The sequence below is a fragment of the Eulemur rufifrons genome, chromosome 21, assembly GCF_041146395.1.
Source record: "Eulemur rufifrons isolate Redbay chromosome 21, OSU_ERuf_1, whole genome shotgun sequence".
Classification (NCBI taxonomy): domain Eukaryota; kingdom Metazoa; phylum Chordata; class Mammalia; order Primates; family Lemuridae; genus Eulemur; species Eulemur rufifrons.
Window position 1 is genome coordinate 27,280,739 of NC_091003.1, and position 25,232 is coordinate 27,305,970.

A 25,232-nucleotide genomic window follows, 5' to 3' on the forward strand; every position below is an offset into this window, starting at 1 on the left:
CGTACCCTCCAGCTACTAATTATAATGCTAACTTGCAAAATTTCCCTGCATTTTAAAACAATGGAAAAATGGTGGTGGGATGATACTTAGAAGAATGGCTTCTTCTCAGTCTCCACTAACAAAAATAGGCAACACCAAGTCAGCTACTCCTCAGCATAGTTATGTCCGTCGCAGCCTTCTTGGGTTTCAGGAGGCACATACAAACGTTATCAAAATTATGGTGAAACGCTGAAAACCTGCAAATAGTTTTCAACGTACTGGTTAATTTGAAAACTCTCCAGCATACTTCTTGGAACAAGCCAGGTACCTGTGCCCACGCATAGAGGAGTATATAGAAACATGGTGGAATCCCAGCTGATGAAGCAAAGGATTCTTAAAGGAATGAGATGACCATGCGGATCCTGTTTAATTCTCTGAAACAGAATCCGCACTTTTCACCTGCCAAACACATGCCCAATTCTCCTCTCTGAGGATAATAAAAACAAACCAGTGAATTGACAGATAGCCTGACCAACCCATCCACACTGACCCCACAAAAAAAAAAAATGTACCCTCCAGCTACTAATTATAATGCTAACTTACAAAATTTCCCTGCATTTTTAAACAATGGAAAAATGATGGTGGGATGATACTTAGAAGAATGGCTTCTTGTCAGTCTCCACTAACAAAAATAGGAAACACGAAGTCAGCTACGCCGCAGCATACTTATGTCCTTCGCAGCCATATTGGGTTTCAGGAGACACATACACACGTTATCACAATTATGGTGAAACGCTGAAAACCTGCAAATAATTTTCAATGTACTGGTTAATTTGAAAACTCTCCAGCATACTTCTTGGAACAAGCCAGGTACCTGTGACCACGCATAGAGGAGTATATAGAACCATGGTGGATTCCCAGCTCATGAAGCAAAGGATTCTTAAAGGAACGAGATTACCATGCGGATCCTGTTTTATTCTCTGAAAAAGATCCGCAGTTATCACCTGCCATACTAATACCCACTTCTCCTCTCTGGGGATAATAAAAACAAACCAGCGAACTGACAGAGGGCCTGACCAACACATCCACATGACGCCACAGGAAAAAAAAAAAAAAAAAAAAAACGTAGCCTCCAGCTACTAATTATAATGCTAACTTGCAAAATTTTCCTGCATTTTTAAACAATGGAAAAATGATGGTGAGATGATACTTAGAAAAATGGATTCTTGTCAGTCTCCAATAACAAAAATAGGCAAAACCAAGTCAGCTACGCCTCAGCATCGTTATGTCCGTCGCAGCCATCTTGGGTTTCAGGAGGCACAAACAAACGTTATCACAATTATGGTGAAACGCTGAACACCTGCAAATAATTTTCAACGTACTGGTTAATTGAAAAGCTCTGCGGCTTACTTCTTAGAACAAGCCAGTTACCTGTTCCCACGCAAAGAGGAGTATATAGAACCATGGTGGATTTCCAGCTGATGAAGTAAAGGATTATTAAAGGAACGGGATGACCATGGGGATCATCGTTAATTCTCTGAAACAGAATCCGCCCTTTTCACCTGCCAAACACATGCCCACTTCTCCTCTCTGGGGATAATAAAAACTAACCAGCGAACTGACAGAGGGCCTGAACCCTCCCATCCACATCGACCACACACAAAATAAAACCGTACCCTCCAACTACTAATTATAATGCTAACTTGCAAAATTTCCCTGCATTTTAAAACAATGCAAAAATGGTGGTGGGATGATACTTAGAAGAATGGCTTCATGTCAGTCTCCACTAACAAAAATAGGCAACACCAAGTCAGCTATTCCTCAGCATAGTTATGTCCGTCGCAGCCTTCTTGGGTTTCAGGAGGCACATACAAACGTTATCAAAATTATGGTGAAACGCTGAAAACCTGCAAATAATTTTCAACGTACTGGTTAATTTGAAAACTCTCCAGCATACTTCTTGGAACAAGCCAGGTACCTGTGCCCACGCATAGAGGAGTATATAGAACCATGGTGGATTCCCAGCTCATGAAGCAAAGGATTCTTAAAGGAACGGGATTACCATGCAGATCCTGTTTTATTCTCTGAAAAAGATCCGCAGTTTTCACCTGCCATACTAATACCCACTTCTCCTCTCTGGGGATAATAAAAACAAACCAGCGAACTGACAGAGGGCCTGACCAACACATCCACACGACGCCACAGGAAAAAAAAAAAAAAAAAACGTAGCCTCCAGCTACTAATTATAATGCTAACTTGCAAAATTTTCCTGCATTTTTAAACAATGGAAAAATGATGGTGAGATGATACTTAGAAGAATGGATTCTTGTCAGTCTCCACTAACAAAAATAGGCAAAACCAAGTCAGCTACGCCTCAGCATCGTTATGTTTGTGGCAGCCATCTTGGGTTTCAGGAGGCACAAACAAACGTTATCACAATTATGGTGAAACGCTGAACACCTGCAAATAACTTTCAACGTACTGGTTAATTGTAAAGCTCTGCGGCTTACTTCTTGGAACAAGCCAGTTTCCTGTTCCCACGCAAAGAGGAGTATATAGAACCATGGTGGATTTCCAGCTGATGAAGTAAAGGATTATTAAAGGAACGGGATGACCATGGGGATCATCGTTAATTCTCTGAAACAGAATCCGCCCTTTTCACCTGCCAAACACATGCCCACTTCTCCTCTCTGGGGATAATAAAAACTAACCAGCGAACTGACAGCGGGCCTGAACCCTCCCATCCACATCGACCACACACAAAATAAAACCGTACCCTCCAACTACTAATTATAATGCTAACTTGCAAAATTTCCCTGCATTTTAAAACAATGCAAAAATGGTGGTGGGATGATACTTAGAAGAATGGCTTCATGTCAGTCTCCACTAACAAAAATAGGCAACACCAAGTCAGCTACTCCTCAGCATAGTTATGTCCGTTGCAGCCTTCTTGGGTTTCAGGAGGCACATACAAACGTTATCAAAATTATGGTGAAACGCTGAAAACCTGCAAAAAATTTTCAACGTACTGGTTAATTAGAAAACTCTCCAGCATATTTCTTGGAACAAGCCAGGTACCTGTGCCCACGCATAGAGGAGTATACAGAACCATGGTGGATTCCCAGCTCATGAAGCAAAGGATTCTTAAAGGAACGGGATTACCATGCGGATCCTGTTTTATTCTCTGAAAAAGATCCGCAGTTTTCACCTGCCATACTAATACCCACTTCTCCTCTCTGGGGATAATAAAAACAAACCAGCGAACTGACAGAGGGCCTGACCAACACATCCACACGACGCCAGAGGAAAAAAAAAAAAAAAAAAAAAAAAAACGTAGCCTCCAGCTACTAATTATAATGCTAACTTGCAAAATTTTCCTGCATTTTTAAACAATGGAAAAATGATGGTGAGATGATACTTAGAAAAATGGATTCTTGTCAGTCTCCACTAACAAAAATAGGCAAAACCAAGTCAGCTACGCCTCAGCATCGTTATGTTCGTGGCAGCCATCTTGGGTTTCAGGAGGCACAAACAAACGTTATCACAATTATGGTGAAACGCTGAACACCTGAAAATAATTTTCAACGTACTGGTTAATTGAAAAGCTCTGCGGCATACTTCTTGGAACAAGCCAGTTACCTGTTCCCACGCAAAGAGGAGTATATAGAACCATGGTGGATTTCCAGCTGATGAAGTAAAGGATTATTAAAGGAACACGATGACCATGGGGATCATCGTTAATTCTTTGAAACAGAATCCGCCCTTTTCACCTGCCAAACACATGCCCACTTCTCCTCTCTGGGGATAATAAAAACTAACCAGCGAACTGACAGAGGGCCACACCCCCTCATCCACATCGACCACACACACAAAAAAACCGTACCCTCCAGCTACTAACTATAATGCTAACTTGCAAAATTTCCCTGCATTTTAAAACAATGGAAAAATGGTGGTGGGATGATACTTAGAAGAATGGCTTCTTGTCTGTCTCCACTAACAAAAATAGGCAACACCAAGTCAGCTACTCCTCAGCATAGTTATGTCCGTCGCAGCCTTCTTGGGTTTCAGGAGGCACATACAAACGTTATCAAAATTATGGTGAAACGCTGAACACCTGCAAATAATTTTCAACGTACTGGTTAATTTGAAAACTCTCCAGCATACTTCTTGGAACAAGCCAGGTACCTGTGCCCACGCATAGAGGAGTATATAGAAACATGGTGGAATCCCAGCTGATGAAGCAAAGGATTTTTAAGGGAATGAGATGACCATGCGGATCCTGTTTAATTCTCTGAAACAGAATCCGCACTTTTCACCTGGCAAACACATGCCCACTACTCGTCTCTGGGGATAATAAAAACAAACCAGCGATCTGACAGAGGGCCTGAACACCCATCCTGACCGACCCCACAAAAAAAAAAGTACCCTCCAGCTACTAATTATAATGCCAATTTGCAAAATTTCCCTGCATTTTTAAACAATGGAGAAATGATGGTGGGATGATACTTAGAAGAATGGCTTCTTGTCAGTCTCCACTGACAAAAATAGGCAACACCAAGTCAGCTACGCCTCAGCATAGTTATGTCCGTAGCAGCCATATTTGGTTTCAGTAGGCACATACACATGTTATCACAATTATGGTGAAACGCTGAAAACCTGCAAAGGATTTTCCACATACTGGTTAATTGAAAAACTCTGAGGCATACTTCTTGGAACAAGCCAGTTGCCTGTGCCCACGCATAGAGAAGTATATAGAACCATGGTGGATTCCCAGCTCATGAAGCAAAGGATCCTTAAAGGAACAGGATTACCATGCGGATCCTGTTTAATTCTCTGAAACAGATCCGCAGTTTTCACCTGCCATACTAATACCCACTTCTCCTCTCTGGGGATAATAAAAACAAACTAGCGAACTGACAGAGGGCCTGACCAACACATCCACACCGACCCCACAGGAAAAAAAAAAAAAAACACCGTAGCCTCCATCTACTAATTATAATGCTAACTTGCAAAATTTTCCTGCATTTTTAAACAATGAAAAAATGATGGAGAGATGATACTTAGAAGAATGGATTCTTGTCAGTCTCCACTAACAAAAATAGGCAAAACCAAGTCAGCTACGCCTCAGCATCGTTATGTTCGTGGCAGCCATCTTGGGTTTCAGGAGGCAGAAACAAACGTTATCACAATTAAGGTGAAACGCTGAACACCTGCAAATAATTTTCAACGTAGTGGTTAATTGAAAAGCTCTCCGGCATACTTCTTGGAACAAGGCAGTTACCTGTACCCACGCAAAGAGGAGTATATAGAACCATGGTGGATTTCCAGCTGATGAAGTAAAGGATTATTAAAGGAACGGGATGACCATGGGGATCATCGTTAATTCTCTGATACAGAATCCGCCCTTTTCACCTGCCAAACACATGCCCACTTCTCCTCTCTGGGGATAATAAAAACTAACCAGCGAACAGACAGAGGGCCTGACCCCCCCATCCACATCGACCACACAAAAAAAAAAACCGTACCCTCCAGCTACTAATTATAATGCTAACTTGCAAAATTTCCCTGCATTTTAAAACAATGGAAAAATGGTGGTGGGATGATATTTAGAAGAATGGATTCTTGTCAGTCTCCACTAACAAAAATAGGCAACACCAAGTCAGCTACTCCTCAGCATAGTTATGTCCGTCGCAGACTTCTTGGGTTTCAGGAGGCACAAACAAACGTTATCACAATTACGGTGAAACGCTGAACACTTGCAAATAATTTTGAACGTAGTGGTTAATTGAAAAGCTCTGCGGCATACTTCTTGGAACAAGCCAGTTACCTGTTCCCACGCAAAGAGGAGTATATAGAACCATGGTGGATTTCCAGCTGATGAAGTTAAGGATTATTAAAGGAACGGGATGACCATGGGGATCATCGTTAATTCTCTGAAACAGAATCCGCCCTTTTCACCTGCAAAACACATACCCACTTCTCCTCTCAGGGGATAATAAAAACTAACCGGCGAATTGAGAGAGAGCCTGAACCCCCATCCACATCGACCACACACACAAAAAAAACCGTACCCTCCTGCTACTAATTATAATGCTAACTTGAAAAATTCCCTGCATTTTAAAACAATGGAAAAATGGTGGTGGGATGATACTTAGAAGAATGGCTTCTTGCAGTCTCCACTAACAAAAATAGGCAACACCAAGTCAGCTACTCCTCAGCATAGTTATGTCCGTCGCAGCCTTCTTGGGTTTCAGGAGGAACAAACAAACGTTATCACAATTATGGTGAAACGCTGAACACCTGCAAATAATTTTCAACGTACTGGTTAATTGAAAAGCTCTGCGGCATACTTCTTGGAACAAGCCAGTTACCTGTTCCCACGCAAAGAGGAGTATATAGAACCATGGTGGATTTCCAGCTGATGAAGTAAAGGATTATTAAAGGAACGGGATGACCATGGGGATCATCGTTAATTCTCTGAAACAGAATCCGCCCTTTTCACCTGCCAAACACATGCCCACTTCCCCTCTCTGGGGATAATAAAAACTAACCAGCGAACTGACAGATGGCCTGACCCACCCATCCACACTGACCCCACAAAAAACAAAAAAAGTACCCTCCAGCTACTAATTATAATGCTAACTTGCAAAATTTCCCTGCATTTTTAAACAATGGAGAAATGATGGTGGGATGATACTTAGAAGAATGGCTTCTTGTCAGTCTCCACTGACAAAAATAGGCAACACCAAGTCAGCTACGCCTCAGCATACTTATGTCATTTTCAGCCATATTGGGTTTCAGGAGACACATACACACGTTATCACAATTATGGTGAAACGCTGAAAACCTGCAAAGGATTTTCCACATACTGGTTAATTGAAAATCTCTGAGTCATACTTCTTGGAACAAGCCAGTTTCCTGTGCCCACGCATAGAGAAGTATATAGAACCATGGTGGATTCCCAGCTCATGAAGCAAAGGATCCTTAAAGGAACGGGATTACCGTGCGGATCCTGTTTAATTCTCTGAAACAGATCCGCAGTTTTCACCTGCCATACTAATACCCACTTCTCCTCTCTGGGGATAATAAAAACAAACCAGCGAACTGACAGAGGGCCTGACCAACACATCCACACTGACCCCACAGGAAAAAAAAAAAAAAAAAACACCGTAGCCTCCAGCTACTAATTATAATGCTAACTTGCAAAATTTTCCTGCATTTTTAAACAATAGAAAAATGATGGTGAGATGATACTTAGAGGAAGGGATTCTTGTCAGTCTCCACTAACAAAAATAGGCAAAACCAAGTCAGCTAGGCCTCAGCATCGTTATGTCCGTCGTAGCCTTCTTGGGTTTCAGGAGGCAAAACAAACGTTATCACAATTATGGTGAAACGCTGAACACCTGCAAATAATTTTCAACGTACTGGTTAATTGAAAAGCTCTGAGGCATACTTCTTGGAACAAGCCAGTTACCTGTTCCCACGCAAAGAGGAGTATATAGAACCATGGTGGATTTCCAGCTGATGAAGTAAAGGATTATTAAAGGAACGGGATGACCATGGGGATCATCGTTAATTCTCTGAATCAGAATCCGCCCTTTTCACCTGCCAAACGCATGCCCACTTCTCCTCTCAGGGGATAATAAAAACTAACCAGCGAACTGATAGAGAGCCTGAACCCCCATCCACATCGACCACACACACAAAAAAAAAACCATACCCTCCTGCTACTAATTATAATGCTAACTTGAAAAATTCCCTGCATTTTAAAACAATGGAAAAATGGTGGTGGGATGATACTTAGAAGAATGGCTTCTTGTCAGTCTCCACTAACAAAAATAGGCAACATCAAGTCAGGTACTCCTCAGCATAGTTACGTCCGTCGCAGCCTTCTTGGGTTTCAGGAGGCACAAACAAACGTTATCACAATTATTGTGAACTGCTGAACTCCTGCAAATAATTTTCAACGTAGTGGTTAATTGAAAAGCTCTGCGGCATACTTCTTGGAACAAGCCAGTTACCTGTTCCCACGCAAAGAGGAGTATATAGAACCATGGTGGATTTCCAGCTGATGAAGTTAAGGATTATTAAAGGAACGGGATGACCGTGGGGATCATCGTTAATTCTCTGAAACAGAATCCGCCCTTTTCACCTGCAAAACACATGCCCACTTCTCCTCTCTGGGGATAATAAAAACTAACCAGCGAACTGACAGAGGGCTTGACCAACACATCCACACCGACCCCACAGGAAAAAAAAAAAAAGCACCGTAGCCTCCAGCAACTAATTATAACGCTAACTTGCAAAATTTTCCTGCATTTTTAAACAATGGAAAAATGATGGTGAGATGATACTTAGAAGAATGGATTCTTGTCAGTCTCCACTAACAAAAATAGGCAAAACCAAGTCAGCTATGCCTCAGCATAGTTATGTTCGTGGCAGCCATCTTGGTTTTCAGGAGTCACAAACAAACGTTATCACAATTATGGTGAAACGCTGAACACCTGCAAATAATTTTCAACGTACTGGTTAATTGAAAAGCTCTGCGGCATACTTCTTGGAACAAGCCAGTTACCTGTTCCCACGCAAAGAGGAGTATATAGAACCATGGTGGATTTCCAGCTGATGAAGTAAAGGATTATTAAAGGAACGGGATGACCATGGGGATCATCGTTAATTCTCTGAAACAGAATCCGCCCTTTTCTCCTGCCAAACACATGCCCACTTCTCCTCTCTGGGGATAATAAAAACTAACCAGCGAACTGACAGAGGGCCTGACCCCCCCATCCACATCGACCACACCAAAAAAAAAACCGTACCCTCCAGCTACTAATTATAATGCTAACTTGCAAAATTTCCCTGCATTTTAAAACAATGGAAAAATGGTGGTGGGATGATACTTAGAAGAATGGCTTCTTGTTTGTCTCCACTAACAAAAATAGGCAACACCAAGTCAGCTACTCCTCAGCATAGTTATGTCCATCGCAGCCTTCTTGGGTTTCAGGGGGCACATACAAACGTTATCAAAATTATGGTGAAACGCTGAAAACCTGCAAATAGTTTTCAACGTACTGGTTAATTTGAAAACTCTCCAGCATACTTCTTGGAACAAGCCAGGTACCTGTGCCCACGCATAGAGGAGTATATAGAAACATGGTGGAATCCCAGCTGATGAAGCAAAGGATTCTTAAAGGAATGAGAAGACCATGCGGATCCTGTTTAATTCTCTGAAACAGAATCCGCACTTTTCACCTGCCAAACACATGCCCAATTCTCCTCTCTGAGGATTATAAAAACAAACCAGTGAATTGACAGATAGCCTGACCAACCCATCCACACTGACCCCACAAAAAAAAAAAATGTACCCTCCAGCTACTAATTATAATGCTAACTTACAAAATTTCCCTGCATTTTTAAACAATGGAAAAATGATGGTGGGATGATACTTAGAAGAATGGCTTCTTGTCAGTCTCCACTAACAAAAATAGGCAACACGAATTCAGCTACGCCGCAGCATACTTATGTCCTTGGCAGCCATATTGGGTTTCAGGAGACACATACACACGTTATCACAATTATGGTGAAACGCTGAAAACCTGCAAAGGATTTTCAACATACTGGTTAATTGAAAAGCTCTGAGGCATACTTCTTGGAACAAGCCAGTTTCCTGTGCCCACGCATAGAGAAATATATAGAACCATGGTGGATTCCCAGCTCATGAAGCAAAGGATTCTTAAAGGAACGGGATTACCATGCGGATCCTGCTTAATTCTCTGAAACAGATCCGCAGTTTTCACCTGCCATACTAATACCCACTTCTCCTCTCTGGGGATAATAAAAACAAACCAGCGAACTGACAGAGGGCCTGACCAACACATCCACACCGACCCCACAGGAAAAAAAAAAAAAAAAACCAACGTAGCCTCCAGCTACTAATTATAATGCTAACTTGCAAAATTTTCCTGCATTTTTAAACAATGGAAAAATGATGGTGAGATGATACTTAGAAGAATGGTTTCTTGTCAGTCTCCACTAACAAAAATAGGCAAAACCAAGTCAGCTACGCCTCAGCATAGTTATGTTCGTGGCAGCCATCTTGGGTTTCAGGAGGCACAAACAAACGTTATCACAATTATGGTGAAACGCTGAACACCTGCAAATAATTTTCAACGTACTGGTTAATTGAAAAGCTCTACGGAATACTTCTTGGAACAAGCCAGTTACCTGTTCCCACGCCAAGAGGAGTATATAGAACCATGGTGGATTTCCAGCTGATGAAGTAAAGGATTATTAAAGGAACGGGATGACCATGGGGATCATCGTTAATTCTCTGAAACAGAATCCGCCCTTTTCACCTGCCAAACACATGCCCACTTCTCCTCTCTGGGGATAATAAAAACTAACCAGCGAACTTACAGAGGGCCTGACCAACACATCCACACCGACCCCATAGGAAAAAAAAAAGAAAAACACCGTAGCCTCCAGCTACTAATTATAATGCTAACTTGCAAAATTTCCCTGCATTTTAAAACAATGGAATAATGGTGGTGGGATGATACTTAGAAGAATGGCTTCTTGTCTGTCTCCACTAACAAAAATAGTCAACACCAAGTCAGCTACTCCTCAGCATAGTTATGTCCGTCGCAGCCTTCTTGGGTTTCAGGAGACACATACAAACGTTATGAGAATTATGGTGAAACGCTGAAAACCTGCAAATAATTTTCAACGTACTGCTTAATTGAAAAGCTCTGCGGCATACTTCTTGGAACAGGCGAGTTACCCGTGCCCACACATAGAGGAGTATATAGAACCATGGTGGATTACCAGCTGATGAAGCAAAAGTTTCCTAAAGGAACGGGATGAGCATGCCGATCATGTTTCATTCTCTGAAACAGAATCCGAACTTTTCACCTGCCAAATACATGCCCACTTCTCCTCTCTGGGGATAATAAAAACTAACCAGCGAACTGACCGAGGGCCTGACCCCCCCCATCCACATCGACCACACACAAAAAAAACCCGTACCCTACAGCTACTAATTATAATGCTAACTTGCAAAATTTCCCTGCATTTTTAAACAATGGAAAAATGGTGGTGGGATGATACTTAGAAGAATGGCTTCTTGTCAGTCTCCACTAACAAAAATAGGCAACACGAAGTCAGCTATGCCTCAGCATACTTATGTCCTTGGCAGCCATATTGGGTTTCAGGAGACACATACAAACGTTATCAAAATTATGGTGAAACGCTGAAAACCTGGAAATAATTTTCAACGTACTGCTTAATTGAAAAGCTCTGCAGCATACTTCTTGGAACAAGCCAGGTACCTGTGCCCACACATAGAGGAGTATATAGAACCATGGTGGATTCCCAGCTGATGAAGCAAAAGTTTCCAAAAGGAACGGGATGAGCATGCGGATCCTTTTTCGTTCTCTGAAACAGAATCCGAACTTTTCACCTGCCAAACACATGCCCACTACTCTTCTCTGGCGATAATAAAAACAAACCAGCGATCTGACAGAGGGCCTGAACACCCATCCTGACCGACCCCACAAAAAAAAAAAGTACTCTCCAGCTACTAATTATAATGCCAATTTGCAAAATTTCCCTGCATTTTTAAACAATGGAGAAATGATAGTGGGATGATACTTAGAAGAATGGCTTCTTGTCAGTCTCCACTAACAAAAATAGGCAACACCAAGTCAGCTACTCCTCAGCATAGTTATGTCCGTCGCAGCCTTCTTGGGTTTCAGGAGGCACAAACAAACGTTATCACAATTATGGTGAAACGCTGAACACCTGCAAATAATTTTCAACGTACTGGTTAATTGAAAAGCTCTGCGGCATACTTCTTGGAACAAGCCAGTTACCTGTTCCCACGCAAAGAGGAGTATATAGAACCATGGTGGATTTCCAGCTGATGAAGTAAAGGATTATTAAAGGAACGGGATGACCATGGGGATCATCGTTAATTCTCTGAAACAGAATCCGCCCTTTTCTCCTGCCAAACACATGCCCACTTCTCCTCTCTGGGGATAATAAAAACTAACCAGCGAACTGACAGAGGGCCTGACCCCCCCATCCACATCGACCACACCAAAAAAAAAACCGTACCCTCCAGCTACTAATTATAATGCTAACTTGCAAAATTTCCCTGCATTTTAAAACAATGGAAAAATGGTGGTGGGATGATACTTAGAAGAATGGCTTCTTGTCTGTCTCCACTAACAAAAATAGGCAACACCAAGTCAGCTACTCCTCAGCATAGTTATGTCCGTCGCAGCCTTCTTGGGTTTCAGGAGGCACATACAAACGTTATCAAAATTATGGTGAAACGCTGAAAACCTGCAAATAGTTTTCAACGTACTGGTTAATTTGAAAACTCTCCAGCATACTTCTTGGAACAAGCCAGGTACCTGTGCCCACGCATAGAGGAGTATATAGAAACATGGTGGAATCCCAGCTGATGAAGCAAAGGATTCTTAAAGGAATGAGATGACCATGCGGATCCTGTTTAATTCTCTGAAACAGAATCCGCACTTTTCACCTGCCAAACACATGCCCAATTCTCCTCTCTGAGGATAATAAAAACAAACCAGTGAATTGACAGATAGCCTGACCAACCCATCCACACTGACCCCACAAAAAAAAAAATGTACCCTCCAGCTACTAATTATAATGCTAACTTACAAAATTTCCCTGCATTTTTAAACAATGGAAAAATGATGGTGGGATGATACTTAGAAGAATGGCTTCTTGTCAGTCTCCACTAACAAAAATAGGCAACACGAAGTCAGCTACGCCGCAGCATACTTATGTCCTTGGCAGCCATATTGGGTTTCAGGAGACACATACACACGTTATCACAATTATGGTGAAACGCTGAAAACCTGCAAAGGATTTTCAACATACTGGTTAATTGAAAAGCTCTGAGGCATACTTCTTGGAACAAGCCAGTTTCCTGTGCCCACGCATAGAGAAATATATAGAACCATGGTGGATTCCCAGCTCATGAAGCAAAGGATTCTTAAAGGAACGGGATTCCCATGCGGATCCTGCTTAATTCTCTGAAACAGATCCGCAGTTTTCACCTGCCATACTAATACCCACTTCTCCTCTCTGGGGATAATAAAAACAAACCAGCGAACTGACAGAGGGCCTGACCAACACATCCACACCGACCCCACAGGAAAAAAAAAAAAAAAAACCAACGTAGCCTCCAGCTACTAATTATAATGCTAACTTGCAAAATTTTCCTGCATTTTTAAACAATGGAAAAATGATGGTGAGATGATACTTAGAAGAATGGTTTCTTGTCAGTCTCCACTAACAAAAATAGGCAAAACCAAGTCAGCTACGCCTCAGCATAGTTATGTTCGTGGCAGCCATCTTGGGTTTCAGGAGGCACAAACAAACGTTATCACCATTATGGTGAAACGCTGAACACCTGCAAATAATTTTCAACGTACTGGTTAATTGAAAAGCTCTACGGAATACTTCTTGGAACAAGCCAGTTACCTGTTCCAACGCAAAGAGGAGTATATAGAACCATGGTGGATTTCCAGCTGATGAAGTAAAGGATTATTAAAGGAACGGGATGACCATGGGGATCATCGTTAATTCTCTGAAACAGAATCCGCCCTTTTCACCTGCCAAACACATGCCCACTTCTCCTCTCTGGGGATAATAAAAACTAACCAGCGAACTTACAGAGGGCCTGACCAACACATCCACACCGACCCCACAGGAAAAAAAAAAGAAAAACACCGTAGCCTCCAGCTACTAATTATAATGCTGACTTGCAAAATTTCCCTGCATTTTAAAACAATGGAATAATGGTGGTGGGATGATACTTAGAAGAATGGCTTCTTGTCAGTCTCCACTAACAAAAATAGGCAACACCAAGTCTGCTACCTCTCAGCATAGTTATGTCCGTCGCAGCCTTCTTGGGTTTCAGGAGACACATACAAACGTTATGAGAATTATGGTGAAACGCTGAAAACCTGCAAATAATTTTCAACGTACTGCTTAATTGAAAAGCTCTGCGGCATACTTCTTGGAACAAGCGAGTTACCCGTGCCCACACATAGAGGAGTATATAGAACCATGGTGGATTACCAGCTGATGAAGCAAATGTTTCCTAAAGGAACGGGATGAGCATGCCGATCATGTTTCATTCTCTGAAACAGAATCCGAACATTTCACCTGCCAAATACATGCCCACTTCTCCTCTCTGGGGATAATAAAAACTAACCAGCGAACTGACCGAGGGCCTGACACCCCCCATCCACATCGACCACACACAAAAAAAACCCGTACCCTACAGCTACTAATTATAATGCTAACTTGCAAAATTTCCCTGCATTTTTAAACAATGGAAAAATGGTGGTGGGATGATACTTAGAAGAATGGCTTCTTGTCAGTCTCCACTAACAAAAATAGGCAACACGAAGTCAGCTATGCCTCAGCATACTTATGTCCTTGGCAGCCATATTGGGTTTCAGGAGACACATACAAACGTTATCAAAATTATGGTGAAACGCTGAAAACCTGCAAATAATTTTCAACGTACTGCTTAATTGAAAAGCTCTGCAGCATACTTCTTGGAACAAGCCAGTTACCTGTGCCCACACATAGAGGAGTATATAGAACCATGGTGGATTCCCAGCTGAAGAAGCAAAAGTTTCCAAAAGGAACGGGATGAGCATGCGGATCCTGTTTCATTCTCTGAAACAGAATCCGAACTTTTCACCTGCCAAACACATGCCCACTACTCTTCTCTGGCGATAATAAAAACAAACCAGCGATCTGACAGAGGGCCTGAACACCCATCCTGACCGACCCCACAAAAAAAAAAAGTACTCTCCAGCTACTAATTATAATGCCAATTTGCAAAATTTCCCTGCATTTTTAAACAATGGAGAAATGATAGTGGGATGATACTTAGAAGAATGGCTTCTTGTCAGTCTCCACTGACAAAAATAGGCAACACCAAGTCAGCTACGCCTCAGCATAGTTATGTCCGTAGCAGCCATATTTGGTTTCAGTAGGCACATACACACATTATCACAATTATGGTGAAACGCTGAAAACCTGCAAAGGATTTTCAACATACTGGTTAATTGAAAAGCTCTGAGGCATACTTCTTGGAACAAGCCAGTTTCCTGTGCCCACGCATAGAGAAGTATATAGAACCATGGTGGATTTCCAGCTCATGAAGCAAAGGATACTTAAAGGAACGGGATTACCATGCGGATCCTGTTTAATTCTCTGAAACAGATCCGAAATTTTCACCTGCCATACTAATACCCACTTCTCCTCTCTGGGGATAATAAAAACAAACCAGCGAACTGACAGAGGGCCTGACCAACACATCCACACCGACGCCACAGGAAAAAAAAAAAAACACCGTAGCCTCCAGCTACTAATTATAATGCTAACTTGCAAAATTTTCCTGCATTTTTAAACAATGGAAAAATGATGGTGAGATGATACTTAGAAGAATGGATTCTTGTCAGTCTCCACTAACAAAAACAGGCAAAACCAAGTCAGCTACGCCTCAGCATAGTTATGTTCGTGGCAGCCATCTTGGGTTTCAGGAGGCACAAACAAATGCTATCACAATTATGGTGAAACGCTGAACACCTGCAAATAATTTTCAACGTACTGGTTAATATGAAAACTCTCCAGCATACTTCTTGGAACAAGCCAGGTACCTGTTCCCACGCAAAGAGGAGTATATAGAACCATGGTGGATTTCCAGCTGATGAAGTAAAGAATTATTAAAGGAACGGGATGACCATGGGGATCATCGTTAATTCTCTGAAACAGAATCTGCCCTTTTCACCTGCCAAACACATGCCCACTTCTCCTCTCTGGGGATAATAAAAACTAACCAGCGAACTGCCAGAGGGCCTGACCCCCCCATCCACATCGACCACACACAAAAAAAACCGTGCCCTCCAGCTACTAATTATAATGCTAACTTGCAAAATTTCCCTGCATTTTAAAACAATGGAAAAATGGTGGTGGGATGATACTTAGAAGAATGGCTTCTTGTCAGTCTCCACTAACAAAAATAGACAACACCAAGTCAGCTACTCCTCAGCATAGTTATGTCCGTCGCAGCCTTCTTGGGTTTCAGGAGGCACAAACAAACGTTATCACAAATATGGTGAAACGCTGAACACCTGCAAATAATTTTCAACGTACTGGTTAATTGAAAAGCTCTGCGGCATACTTCTTGGAACAAGCCAGTTACCTGTTCCCACGCAAAGAGGAGTACATAGAACCATGGTGGATTTCCAGCTGATGAAGTAAAGGATTATTAAAGGAACGGGATGACCATGGGGATCAACGTTAATTCTCTGAAACAGAATCCGCCCTTTTCTCCTGCCAAACACATGCCCACTTCTCCTCTCTGCTTATAATGAAAACTAACCAGCGAACTGACAGAGGGCCTGACCCCCCCATCCACATCACCCACACACACAAAAAAATCGTACCCTCCAGCTACTAATTATAATGCTAACTTGCAAAATTTCCCTGCATTTTAAAACAATGGAAAAATGGTGGTGGGATGATACTTAGAAGAATGGCTTCTTGTCTGTCTCCACTAACAAAAATAGGCAACACCAAGTCAGCTACTCCTCAGCATAGTTATGTCCGTCGCAGCCTTCTTGGGTTTCAGGAGGCACATACAAACGTTATCAAAATTATGGTGAAACGCTGAAAACCTGCAAATAGTTTTCAACGTACTGGTTAATTTGAAAACTCTCCAGCATACTTCTTGGAACAAGCCAGGTACCTGTGCCCACGCATAGAGGAGTATATAGAAACATGGTGGAATCCTAGCTGATGAAGCAAAGGATTCTTAAAGGAATGAGATGACCAAGCGGATCCTGTTTAATTCTCTGAAACAGAATCCGCACTTTTCACCTGCCAAACACATGCCCATTACTCTTCTCTGGGGATAATAAAAACAAACCAGCGATCTCACAGAGGGCCTGAACACCCATCCTGACCGACCCCACAAAAGAAAAAGTACCCTCCAGCTACTAATTATAATGCCAATTTGCAAAATTTCCCTGCACTTTTAAACAATGGAGAAATGATGGTGGGATGATACTTAGAAGAATGGCTTCTTGTCAGTCTCCACTGACAAAAATAGGCAACACCAAGTCAGCTACGCCTCAGCATAGTTATGTCCGTAGCAGCCATATTTGGTTTCAGTAGGCACATACACACGTTATCACAATTATGGTGAAACGCTGAAAACCTGCAAAGGATTTTCAACATACTGGTTAATTGAAAAGCTCTGAAGCATACTTCTTGGAACAAGCCAGTTTCCTGTGCCCACGCATAGAGAAGTATATAGAACCATGGTGGATTCCCAGCTCATGAAGCAAAGGATTCTTAAAGGAACGGGATTACCATGCGGATCCTGTTTAATTCTCTGAAACAGATCCGCAGTTTTCACCTGCCATACTAATACCCACTTCTCCTCTCTGGGGATAATAAAAACAAACCAGCGAACTGACAGAGGGCCTGACCAACACATCCACACCGACCCCACAGGAAAAAAAAAAAACACCGTAGCCTCCAGCTACTAATTACAATGCTAACTTGCAAAATTTTCCAGCATTTTTAAACAATGGAAAAATGATGGTGAGATGATACTTAGAAGAATGGCTTCTTGTCAGTCTCCACTAACAAAAACAGGCAAAACCAAGTCAGCTACGCCTCAGCATAGTTATGTTCGTGGCAGCCATCTTGGGTTTCAGGAGGCACAAACAAACGTTATCACAATTATGGTGAAACGCTGAACACCTGCAAATCATTTTCAACGTACTGGTTAATATGAAAACTCTCCAGCATACTTCTTGGAACAAGCCAGGTACCTGTTCCCACGCAAAGAGGAGTATATAGAACCATGGTGGATTTCCAGCTGATGAAGTAAATGATTATTAAAGGAACGGGATGACCATGGGGATCATCGTTAATTCTCTGAAACAGAATCCGCCCTTTTCACCTACCAAACACATGCCCACTTCTCCTCTCTGGGGATAATAAAAACTAACCAGCGAACTGACAGAGGGACTTACCCCCCGATCCACATCGACCACACACAAAAAAAAAAACCGTACCCTCCAGCTACTAATTATAATGCTAACTTGCAAAATTTCCCTGCATTTTAAAACAATGGAAAAATGGTGGTGGGATGATACTTAGAAGAATGGCTTCTTGTCAGTCTCCACTAACAAAAATAGGCAAAACCAAGTCATCTACGCCTCAGCATAGTTATGTCCATCGCAGCCTTCTTGGGTTTCAGGAGGCACAAACAAACGTTATCACAATTATGGTGAAACGCTGAACACCTGCAAATAACTTTCAACGTAGTGGTTAATTCAAAAGCTCTGCGGCATACTTCTTGGAACAAGCCAGTTACCTGTTCCCACGCAAAGAGGAGTATATAGAACCATGGTGGATTTCCAGCTGATGAAGTTAAGGATTATTAAAGGAATGGGATGACCATGGGGATCATCGTTAATTCTCTGAAACAGAATCCGCCCTTTTCACCTGCAAAACACATGCCTACTTCTCCTCTCTGGGGATAATAAAAACTAACCAGCGAACTGACAGAGGGCCTGATCAACACATCCACATCGACCAAACACACAAAAAAAAAACCGTACCCTCCAGCTACTAATTATAACGCTAACTTGCAAAATTTCCCTGCATTTTAAAACAATGGAAAAATGGTGGTGGGATGATACTTAGAAGAATGGCTTCTTGTCTGTCTCCACTAACAAAAATAGGCAACACCAAGTCAGCTACTCCTCAGCATAGTTATGTCCGTCGCAGACTTCTTGGGTTTCAGGAGGCACATACAAACGTTATCAAAATTATGTGAAACGCTGAAAACCTGCAAATAGTTTTCAACGTACTGGTTAATTTGAAAACTCTCCAGCATACTTCTTGGAACAAGCCAGGTACCTGTGCCCACGCATAGAGGAGTATATAGAAACATGGTGGAATCCCAGCTGATGAAGCAAAGGATTCTTAAAGGAATGAGATGACCATGCGGATCCTGTTTAATTCTCTGAAACAGAATCCGCACTTTTCACCTGCCAAACACATGCCCACTTCTCCTCTCTGAGGATAATAAAAGCAAACCAGTGAATTGACAGATAGCCTGACCAACCCATCCACACTGAACCCACAAAAAAAAAAAATGTACCCTCCAGCTACTAATTATAATGCTAACTTACAAAATTTCCCTGCATTTTTAAACAATGGAAAAATGATGGTGGGATGATACTTAGAAGAATGGCTTCTTGTCAGTCTCCACTAACAAAAATAGGCAACACGAAGTCAGCTACGCCGCAGCATACTTATGTCCTTGGCAGCCATATTGGGTTTCAGGAGACACATACACACGTTATCACAATTATGGTGAAACGCTGAAAACCTGCAAAGGATTTTCAACATACTGGTTAATTGAAGAGCTCTGAGGCATACTTCTTGGAACAAGCCACTTTCCTGTGCCCACGCATAGAGAAATATATAGAACCATGGTGGATTCCCAGCTCATGAAGCAAAGGATTCTTAAAGGAACGGGATTACCATGCGGATCCTGTTTAATTCTCTGAAACAGATCCGCAGTTTTCACCTGCCATACTAATACCCACTTCTCCTCTCTGGGGATAATAAAAACAAACCAGCGAACTGACAGAGGGCCTGACCAACACATCCACACCGACCCCACAGGAAAAAAAAAAAAAACCAACGTAGCCTCCAGCTACTAATTATAATGCTAACTTGCAAAATTTTCCTGCATTTTTAAACAATGGAAAAATGATGGTGAGATGATACTTAGAAGAATGGTTTCTTGTCAGTCTCCACTAACAAAAATAGGCAAAACCAAGTCAGCTACGCCTCAGCATAGTTATGTTCGTGGCAGCCATCTTGGGTTTCAGGAGGCACAAACAAACGTTATCACAATTATGGTGAAACGCTGAACACCTGCAAATAATTTTCAACGTACTGGTTAATTGAAAAGCTCTACGGCATACTTCTTGGAACAAGCCAGTTACCTGTTCCCACGCAAAGAGGAGTACATAGAACCATGGTGGATTTCCAGCTGATGAAGTAAAGGATTATTAAAGGAACGGGATGACCATGGGGATCATCGTTAATTCTCTGAAACAGAATCCGCCCTTTTCACCTGCCAAACACATGCCCACTTCTCCTCTCTGGGGATAATAAAAACTAACCAGCGAACTTACAGAGGGCCTGACCAACACATCCACACCGACCCCACAGGAAAAAAAAAAGAAAAACACCGTAGCTTCCAGCTACTAATTATAATGCTAACTTGCAAAATTTCCCTGCATTTTAAAACAATGGAATAATGGTGGTGGGATGATACTTAGAAGAATGGCTTCTTGTCAGTCTCCACTAACAAAAATAGGCAACACCAAGTCAGCTACTCCTCAGCATAGTTATGTCCGTCGCAGCCTTCTTGGGTTTCAGGAGACACATACAAACGTTATGAGAATTATGGTGAAACGCTGAAAACCTGCAAATAATTTTCAACGTACTGCTTAATTGAAAAGCTCTGCGGCATACTTCTTGGAACAATCGAGTTACCCGTGCCCACACATAGAGGAGTATATAGAACCATGGTGGATTCCCAGCTGATGAAGCAAAAGTTTCCTAAAGGAACGGGATGTGCATGCCGATCATGTTTCATTCTCTGAAACAGAATCCGAACTTTTCACCTGCCAAACACATAACCACTTCTCCTCTCTGGGGATAATAAAAACTAACCAGCGAACTGACCGAGGGCCTGACCCCCCCCATCCACATCGACCACACACAAAAAAAACCCGTACCCTACAGCTACTAATTATAATGCTAACTTGCAAAATTTCCCTGCATTTTTAAACAATGGAAAAATGGTGGTGGGATGATACTTAGAAGAATGGCTTCTTGTCAGTCTCCACTAACAAAAATAGGCAACACGAAGTCAGCTATGCCTCAGCATACTTATGTCCTTGGCAGCCATATTGGGTTTCAGGAGACACATACAAACGTTATCAAAATTATGGTGAAACGCTGAAAACCTGCAAATAATTTTCAACGTACTGCTTAATTGAAAAGCTCTGCAGCATACTTCTTGGAACAAGCCAGTTACCTGTGCCCACACATAGAGGAGTATATAGAACCATGGTGGATTCCCAGCTGATGAAGCAAAAGTTTCCAAAAGGAACGGGATGAGCATGCGGATCCTTTTTCATTCTCTGAAACAGAATCCGAACCTTTCACCTGCCAAACACATGCCCACTACTCTTCTCTGGCAATAATAAAAACAAACCAGCGATCTGACAGAGGGCCTGAACACCCATCCTGACCGACCCCACAAAAAAAAAAAGTACTCTCCAGCTACTAATTATAATGCCAATTTGCAAAATTTCCCTGCATTTTTAAACAATGGAGAAATGATAGTGGGATGATACTTAGAAGAATGGCTTCTTGTCAGTCTCCACTGACAAAAATAGGCAACACCAAGTCAGCTACGTCTCAGCATAGTTATGTCCGTAGCAGCCATATTTGGTTTCAGTAGGCACATACAAACGTTATCACAATTATGGTGAAACGCTGAAAACCTGCAAAGGATTTTCAACATACTGGTTAATTGAAAAGCTCTGAGGCATACTTCTTGGAACAAGCCAGTTTCCTGTGCCCACGCATAGAGAAGTATATAGAACCATGGTGGATTCCCAGCTCATAAAGCAAAGGATTCTTAAAGGAACGGGATTACCATGCGGATCCTGTTTAATTCTCTGAAACAGATCCGCAGTTTTCACCTGCCATACTAATACCCACTTCTCCTCTCTGGGGATAATAAAAACAAACCAGCGAACTGACAGAGGGCCTGACCAACACATCCACACCGACCCCACAGGAAAAAAAAAAAAACACCGTAGCCTCCAGCTACTAATTATAATGCTAACTTTCAAAATTTCCCTGCATTTTAAAACAATGGAAAAATGGTGGTGGGATGATACTTAGAGGAATGGCTTCTTGTCTGTCTCCACTAACAAAAATAGGCAACACCAAGTCAGCTACTCCTCAGCATAGTTATGTCCGTCGCAGCCTTCTTGGGTTTCAGGAGGCACATACAAACGTTATCAAAATTATGGTGAAACGCTGAAAACCTGCAAATAATTTTCAACGTAGTGGTTAATTGAAAAGCTCTGCGGCATACTTCTTGGAACAAGCCAGGTACCTGTGCCGACGCATAGAGGAGTATATAGAAACATGGTGGAATCCCACCTGATGAAGCAAAGGATTCTTAAAGGAATGAGATGACCATGGAGATCCTGTTTAATTCTCTGAAACAGAATCCGCACTTTTCACCTGCCACACACATGCCCACTTCTCTTCTCTGGGGATAATAAAAACAAACCAGTGAATTGACAGATGGCCTGACCAACCCATCCACACTGACCCCACAAAAAAAAATAAAAGTACCCTCCAGCTATTAATTATAATGCTAACTTGCAAAATTTTCCTGCATTTTTAAACAATGGAAAAATGATGGTGAGATGATACTTAGAAGAATGGATTCTTGTCAGTCTCCACTAACAAAAATAGGCAAAACCAAGTCAGCTACGCCTCAGCATCGTTATGTTCGTGGCAGCCATCTTGGGTTTCAGGAGGCACAAACAAACGTTATCACAATTATGGTGAAACGCTGAACACCTGCAAATAATTTTCAACGTACTCGTTAATTGAAAAGTTCTGCGGCATACTTCTTGGAACAAGCCAGTTACCTGTTCCCATGCAAAGAGGAGTATATAGAACCATGGTGGATTTGCAGCTGATGAAGTAAAGGATTATTAAAGGAACGGGATGACCATGCGGATCATCGTTAATTCTCTGAAACAGAATCCGCCCTTTTCACCTGCCAAACACATGCCCACTTCTCCTCTCTGGGGATAATAAAAACTAACCAGCTAACTGACACAGGGCCTGACCCCCCCCATCCACATCAACCACACACACAAAAAAAACCGTACCCTCCAGCTACTAATTATAATGCTAAGTTCCAAAATTTCCCTTCATTTTTAACCAACGGAAAAATGATGGCGGCCTGATACTTAGAAGAATGGCTTCTTGTCAGTCTCCGCTAACAAAAATCGACAAAACCAAGTCAGCTACGCCTCGGCATAGTTATGTCTGTGGCAGCCATCTTGGGTTTCAAGGCACATACAAACGTCGCAATTATGATGAAACGCTGAACACCTGCAAATAATTTTCAATGTACTTTTTATTTGAAAACCTCTGTGGCATACTTCTTGGAACAAGCCAGTCACCTGTGCCCACCCATACGGGAGTATATAGAACCATGGTGGTTTCCCAGCTGATGAAGCAAAGGATTCTTAAAGGAAGCGGATGACCATGCGGATCCTGTTTAATTCTTTGAAACAGAATCCGCACTTTTCACCTGCCAACAACATGCCCACTTCTCCTCTCTGGGGATAATAAAAACAAACCAGCGAACATCTAGAGGGCCTTGCACCCCCATCCACACTTACACCACACAAAAAAAAACGTACCCTCCAGCTACTAATTATAATGCTAACTTGCACAATTTCCCTTCATTTTTAAACAATGGAAAAATCATGGTGGGATTATACTTAAAAGAATGGCTTCTTGTCAGTCTCCACTGACAAAAATAGGAAACACCAAGTGAGCTACGCCTCAGCATATTTATGTCCGTGGCAGCCATCTTGGGTTTCAGCAGGCACATACAAACCTTATCACAATTATGGTGAAACGCTGAAAACCTGCAAATAATTTTCAACGTAGTGGTTAATTGAAAAGCTCTGCGGCATACTTCTTGGAACAAGCCAGGTACCTGTGCCCACGCATAGAGGAGTATATAGAACCATGGTGGATTCCCACCTGATGAAGCAAAGGATTCTTTTTTTTTTTTTTTTTTTTTTGTTGAGACAGCGTCTCAATTTGTTGACCAGGCTAGAGTGAGTGCCGTGGCGTCAGCTTAGTTCACAGCAACCTCAGACTCCTCGGCTTAAACGATCCTACTGCCTCAGCCTCCGGAGTAGCTGTGACTACAGGTATGCGCCACTATGCCCGGCTAATTTTTTCTATATAGATTTTTAGTTGTCCATATAATGTCTTTCTATTTTTAGTAGAGATGGAGTCTCGCTCTTGCTCAGGCTGGTCTCGAACTCCTGACCTCGAGCGATCCACCCGCCTCGGCCTCCCAGAGTGCTAGGATGACAGGCGTGAGCCACCGCGCCCTTCCAGGATTCTTAAAGGAACGGGATGACCATGCGAATGCTGTTTAATTCTCTGAAAGAGTATCCGCACTTTTCAGCTGCCATCAAATGCCGACTTCCCCTCTCTGGGGATAATAAAAACAAACCAGCAAATTTATAGAGGGCCTGACCCCCCCATCGACACCGACCCGATGGAAAAAAAAAAAAAACGTACCCTCCAGCTACTAATTATAAAGCTAACTTGCAAAATTTCCCTGTATTTTTTAACAATGGAAAAATGACGGTGGGCTTATACTTAGAATGGCTTCTTGTTAGTCTCCGCTGACAAAAATAGGCAACACCAAGTCGGCTACACCTCAGCATAGTTATGTCCGTGGCAGCCATCTTGGGTTTCAGGAGGCACATACAAACGTTATTACAATTAGGGTGAAATGCTGAAAACCTGCAAATAATTTTCAACGTACTGGTTAATTGAAAAGCTCTGCGGCATACTTCTTGGAACAAGCCAGTTACCTGTGCCAACGCATAGAGGAGTATATAGAACCATGGTGGATTCCCAGCTGATGAAGCAAAGGATTCTTAAAGGAATGGGATGACCATGTGGATCCTGTTTAATTCTCTGAAATAGAATCCACACTTTTCACCTGCCAAACACATGCCCACTTGTCCTCTCTGGGGATAATAAAAGAAAACCAGCGAACTCACAGAGGGCCTGAAACGCCCATCCACTCCTACCCCACAAAAAAAGAAAAAAAAATACGTACCCTACATCTAATTATAATACTAACTTGCAAAATTTCCCTCCATTTTTACGCAATGGAAAAATGATGGTGGGATGATACTTAGAAGAATGTCTTCTTGTCAGTCTCCACTAACAAAAATAGGCATCAACAAGTCAGCTATGCCTCAGCATATTTATATCCGTGGCAGCCATCTTGG